This window comes from Nelumbo nucifera, chromosome 4 (assembly GCF_055504915.1).
Source record: "Nelumbo nucifera cultivar China Antique chromosome 4, China Antique-T2T, whole genome shotgun sequence".
Taxonomy (NCBI): domain Eukaryota; kingdom Viridiplantae; phylum Streptophyta; class Magnoliopsida; order Proteales; family Nelumbonaceae; genus Nelumbo; species Nelumbo nucifera.
Genome location: NC_142652.1, coordinates 93484657 through 93490656, shown reverse-complemented (window position 1 = coordinate 93490656; position 6000 = coordinate 93484657).

The following is a 6000-nucleotide window of genomic DNA, read 5'->3' as shown; positions in this document are numbered from 1 at the left end:
CGTAGTTTCCAGGCTGCTACTACTAGTACATATGCTAGTTTCTCAATGTCGGGATATCTAATTTTCGCGTCTTGCATAACCTTACTTATGTAGTAGACTGGTCGTTGGACCCGGTCTACTTCTTTGATTAGTACTGACCTGACCACCTCATCACTCGCGGAGAGGTACAACTTCAGCTCGTCTCCTTCCTCAGGTCGGGTCAAAACTGGGGCTATACTTAGGTACCTTTTTTGCTCATCAAATGTGAGCTAGCACTCTTCAGTCCATGCAAAGTCTTCGTTCTTTTTTATCGCCTTAAAGAAAGGTAGGCACCAACCTGCCGATTTAGACATGAACCGGCTGAGAGCGGCTACTCGGCCAGTGAGTCTTTGAACCTCCTTTATTTTTTAGGGTGGTCTCATATCTAAAATGACCTTAATTTTATTCGGATTGGCTTCGATGCCACGTCGGTTTACTATGTGACCGAGGAACTTGCCTGATGTGACCCCGAAGACACACTTGTTCGGGTTAAGTTTCATGTTTAATTTCCTTAGAATTTGAAAAATTGAATTTAAGTCATCAATTAAAGAATTGGAAAACTGGGCCTTCACGACCATGTCATCAACATAGCACTCTATTTTATTGCCAATCAAAGGCTCAAAAATTTTATTTACAAGTCGCTGAAAAGTTGCTCCAGCATTTTTTAAACCAAAGGGCATAACTTTATAACAATACAACCCTAGCTCAATTACAAAGGCAGTCTTGTCCTGGCCGACTAAGTCCATCCTAATCCGGTTGTAGCCGGAGTAGGCGTCCATGAAGCTTAGAAACTCGTGCCCTGAGGTCGCATCTACCAAGCGGTCTATTATGGGAAGGGAGAAGTAGTCCTTTGGGCAGGCTCTGTTCAGGTCGGTGTAGTCAACGCACATGTGCCACTTGCCATTGGACTTCTTCACCAGCACGGGGTTGGCGACCTAGCTCGGGTAATGGACCTCCCTAACGAAGTCTGCAGCGATGAGCTTCCTGACCTCCTCATCAACTACCCTTCATTGCTCTAAGGCGAGGTTGACTTTTCTTTGTTTAACTGGCTTGACTAAATGGTCCACATTTAATTTGTGAGTAATCACATTAGGGTCGATGCCGAGCATTTCTGCAACGAACCAAGCAAAAACATCTAAGTTATTAAACATGAAACTTACTAGTTGTGTTCGGGGCGGTTTGCTTATCAGGGCACTGATCTGGAGAGTCTTCATCGGTTCAGTCTCAAAAATTGGTATGTGGACTGTCTCCTCTATCGGGGCAGCTTGCTCCTTTGTGTAGTCTGCTAGTTGCTCTAGCTCGACATCCTCTACCAATTTTGCCTTTCCTTTCAATGCAGCCACGTAGCACTTCCTAGACTCGAGTTGGTCATCTTGTACAACCCCTATTCTGTAATCTATCAGGAACTCCATTGCTAGGTAGTATGTCGATACTATTGCATGTAAGACATGTTGGATGGGCCGACCTACGATTGCATTGTAGGGGGACGAAGTCGTGACCACCAGAAAGGCGTGCTCGAATTGCACTATGTTCGGCCACGTTCCAACCTCTACTGGTACCCTAATCCAACCAAGGGGTCTGACTTCTTCGCCGCTGAATCCAACCAAGGGTGTACTTGCTAGCTCCAAGTCGCTTCGCTTCAACTATAGTCTGTCGAAAGTCCCTTTAAATATGGTGTCGGCTAAACTGCCTGAGTCCACCAGAATCCACTTCACTTCGAAGTCATTGATGACGAGCTTCACCACAAGAGCATTGTCATGAGGGTATTGTATCCCACGCGTGTCGTCCTTGGTGAAATAGATAGGCTCTTCTATCTGAGGTCATTTCGGTGGGTTTTCTGCTTCGTGCCCTAGCTCTCTAACTGAGGTCTTCCCCGCTGCTGTAGTGCACCCTGCCACAATGGACCCCCTGGTGATCATGTTGATCACCTCACAGAACGGTCTTTCTTCTGGTAGCTACCAAGGTGGCTACTCATTTTGTCTGCTTGACTCTGGAACATCTCTCCTCCGGTCTCCTTACTGATCTCCCTGTTGGTCTCCCTATCCTTTCTCTTTGTGAAAAATGTAGTTCTTTAGGTATCTGCAATGAATGAGCTCTTTGATTTCGTCGCGGAGGTTCTGATAGTTCTCTGTGATGTGGCCATGGTCCCGATGAAAGTGACAGTACACATTTGGGTTCCTGGTTATTGGGTCTCCCCGTAGCCTGGGTGGCTATTTGACGAAGGAGGAGTCCTTAATTGCCATCAAGATCTCTCCTTACTTCATGTTGAGGGGAGTGTAGTTGGTTCTTCTTCCTTTTGTGTTTGTTGCTGCTCATACCTTCTTCTTCTCTCTTTCTCTTCTTGCCTTGTTGGTTTTCCGATTTCTAACTGAGTTCTTCTTTGGTACTTATGAATCTCTTAGCTAACGCAAGAAACTCTATAATGGTCTTCAGCCGATTCACTCCAACGTACCACCTAAACTCCTTGTGTGTGACTCCTTTTCGAGCTGCGGTGAGGCGTACTGCTGGGTCAAGCTCTGGTACCTGTAAGCATGTTTCATTGAAACGTTTGATGTAGCTTCGGATCGACTCGCCTTCCCTCTGCACCACGTTCAGAAGGCTTTCTTGTGACTTCGAGCACTTCTTACTAGTGATGAAGTGGGTTGTGAACATGTCCACGAACCGTCTCCAACTTCTGATGGGCTAATCCTTTGAAAGTGGTGGAAAAAGCCACACACATACACGCTTCGTCTGCCCCGACGAGATGCAACTGAAATGTGCCTACATGATCACTGGGGTTGTAGGATCCATCGTACTTGTCCAACAGAGGTACCTTGAAATCTTTCGGCATCGGGACTACTAGTAGCTTGGGTGACAGGGGGATTGCCGGCTCAACAAAGCTGGAGCCGCTCGTGTAGCCACCGAGCTTACCTCTTCCCTTTCCTTGCTCTGCTCCAACGGTTGGTTGTTCTTTGCTAGCAGGCTATTCCTGGCCAAGGAATGACGAGTTTTGCGACGTCGCCGTTGTTGCTTCTTTACTGGCTCGGCGTTGGTGCTGTTGACTTCTGTATGGTCAGGCACTTTGATTCTGGTCTGCTCTCGCTCCTGAACATTGCCACGAGGTGGATCAAGGTTCCTTCTTGCTACTTCTTCTTGATCTCGAGACTGGCACTAGCTGCTGTGGGGTGTTGGGGGGTCCTATCTTGAGCCTGCACCCCAGGCCCCGAGCTGGTGATCATCCCATTGTGATCCATTGTTCTCCGGCCGTGAATGTTGCTACTGACTGGCCCTCTCGGGTTGGCTGACTTCGAACCTATCCTTCGAGTTCCCCCTTTGAGAGACTAGGGGAGTGTGATGTCCGTTCGTCCTGCCCCGAGGTGAGGTCCAACCCCTATGTAGGACCGGTACCTGTGAGGTCTCTTCACCCCTATGGGGAGATTGGCAGACATTCTGATGGGACCTGTGTTGGTTCTGGTTCTGTCCTTGGTACTGACCTGTGTGCTACGGTGGAATCTGTTGTTGGCTTGGTTGCAGTGGTGGAAACTGTTGCTGGTATTGTTGGTAGAAATAATACTATTGAAACTGCTTGAATTGGTGGATCTACTGCATTTGGATCTGCATCATCCTAACACTCTGAACGTGGTTGTCGAACTGAAATGCCCAACCCCAAGAGGGATCACAAAAGGCTTTGAAAAGGTGGTGTTCACCTGGGGCAACAAGACATTTATCTATTGGGTTGTCTGAGGCACTAACGGAGAGGGGATCCCTAAAGCAGTCAGGGAAATGGTAAATTGCCCGATAGTCTCTGAGGGGCCTTGATGGAGTGACGTTTGATGATCCTGCCCCACAGTGACGTTCATGTCAATGCCCTTACCGGTGTTGCTGGAAGATGCCATTGAAAAAGAGTGTGGTGGTTGATGAAATGTAGTGTTGACCTTTTGATCGTTTCCCACAGACGGCGTCAATTGATTGTGTGCGATCTGGAAGCTCCTAGTTGGAAGATGACCTGGACCTTAGTCGCACAGTGAGTTGGACCAAGCTGCAAGTCAGAGGATCAGAGACCCGGGGTAGCTAACCCGGCGAGGTCGCTCTGATGCTTAAGTTTGTACTTTATTATGGTTGTGAGCTGAAAGCTTGAGTGCTAGAATGCTAGTGAGCAAGTAATCGTGCATACCTGATACCCTTATATAGCTAAGATGTCGTAGGTCCCTCGAAATGTTCCCGGAATCTTCGACCCATGACATTAGGGTCCATTCCGCTTTGGTAGGAGAGTAACGTGTCAATTAATGAGGTTTATCGTTTCCCTCCGATTCAGACGGGGAGAAGATAAAGCCTATGGTTATGTGACATGATCCCAGGAGATTCGGAGATAACTGGCAACCTTCTAGGTTCGGTTATGTGAAGCCTCGGCGTGTGTGGGTACCAAGGTGCTTTGGTGCCGAGGTGCTCTGGTTCCAAAATGACCAAGCTCCCGAGGTCCTGCGATCTACTATTGTGGCACCACACGTTGATTTGTCGTTTGGCTGGCAAGCCGCATCCACATGTCCCTTACTCATTAGGTTGGGCCAAATCACCCCTCATCAGGTGCAATATCTTTATACGGAAAAAAAGGGTGCAGTGTCTAAAGATAGAATTTGTTACATAATTTAGTACGAATATATTTTATGTAATAACACAATAATATACACATGGGCTTGAAGAGCCCACCATTCTTCATTATCCAGCCCAAGTTTTCTGATAGGGCTGGGCTTGGGCTCAACTATGTACTTAACCTTGCACAATCGATCTATTACCAATCTACAATTAGACAAGGAAATTGCTACAAAAGACAATTGAGGCTTGGTCATACATCCCAAACCCTCTCGCTTTCTTTCTTCTTTTATATACAATAATTCTTCTTTACTAATATATGAGAAAAAGGTTAGTTCGATAGGCGACCCAAATATCTTTGATGGGTGATTTCTCATTTTTTAGCGTCATGGACATTCATGGCGGAGCTAAAACTAATAAATATGGATGGGCCAAAATATAAGTGGGAAATAAATGGAAATTGTAGGGATTTTTTAGGTATGTGGTGTGGTGGGGCATGGCTCTCCTCCACCACCCTTGGTTCCGCCCCTATTTATGGACAAGTAGAGAAGGGGCTTTGTTTAGGGTCTATTTTGTTTGTAGTCGGAATCAAAATCAGAATGGTTTATTCCTACAGTTTATTTGACTCGAACAGGAATCAGAATGGGGATTAGAATCAGTTGGAATAAGATTTCATTCCCAAGGGAAAGAGAGGGAATGGCCATTCCACCAGAAATGGAAATGAGATTTGGATTCTACCCAACCAAACAATTGAAATCAAAATCGACCATTTTGATTTTGATTCCAGACCCCTATTCCCGTGAGCTAAACAGGACCTTAGATTTCCTATTCATGTCAAACCAATCTATCAGACTATCCTTTTCCCTCCATCAATGGGAAATGAATGGGGGTTTATTGCAAGGAGACAAAACTCTATGAATTCCAATCCTATAAGAAACCTTCTGATAATCATGTTTTTAATAAATCAGTTGCTTAGTACAGCCTAATAATACTTAATTCTCTGGTTGTTGCTTGAGAACCTTGACTTCTACAGGCTACCAACCTTATCTTTTCATCTCTGGGCTCAGCTGCCTGAAACTTCCAATAAGTAGACAAATTCACAAACCATTCCAAATACGTCTCTGTGCAAGGGAAAGAGATTGCTTGGTTCCATCTACATCAATCCTAGTCCAGGAGACAATGGAGTTGAGTTAACAGGTCTAAGTAGTTTTTTTCCCTCTTTGAATAAACAGTGTGCACTGCACCCCATCTACTTCCAAGGGTGCAAGAAGCAAGCTCCCTTATAAGCAGGGGTGTCAATTGGACTGGATTTGGTCCAATCCAATCTAGTTCAATGTGAGTTCATTACAAATGGATCAGGTCCAATCCAATCTAATTCAATGTGAATTCATTACAAATGGATCAGGTCCAATC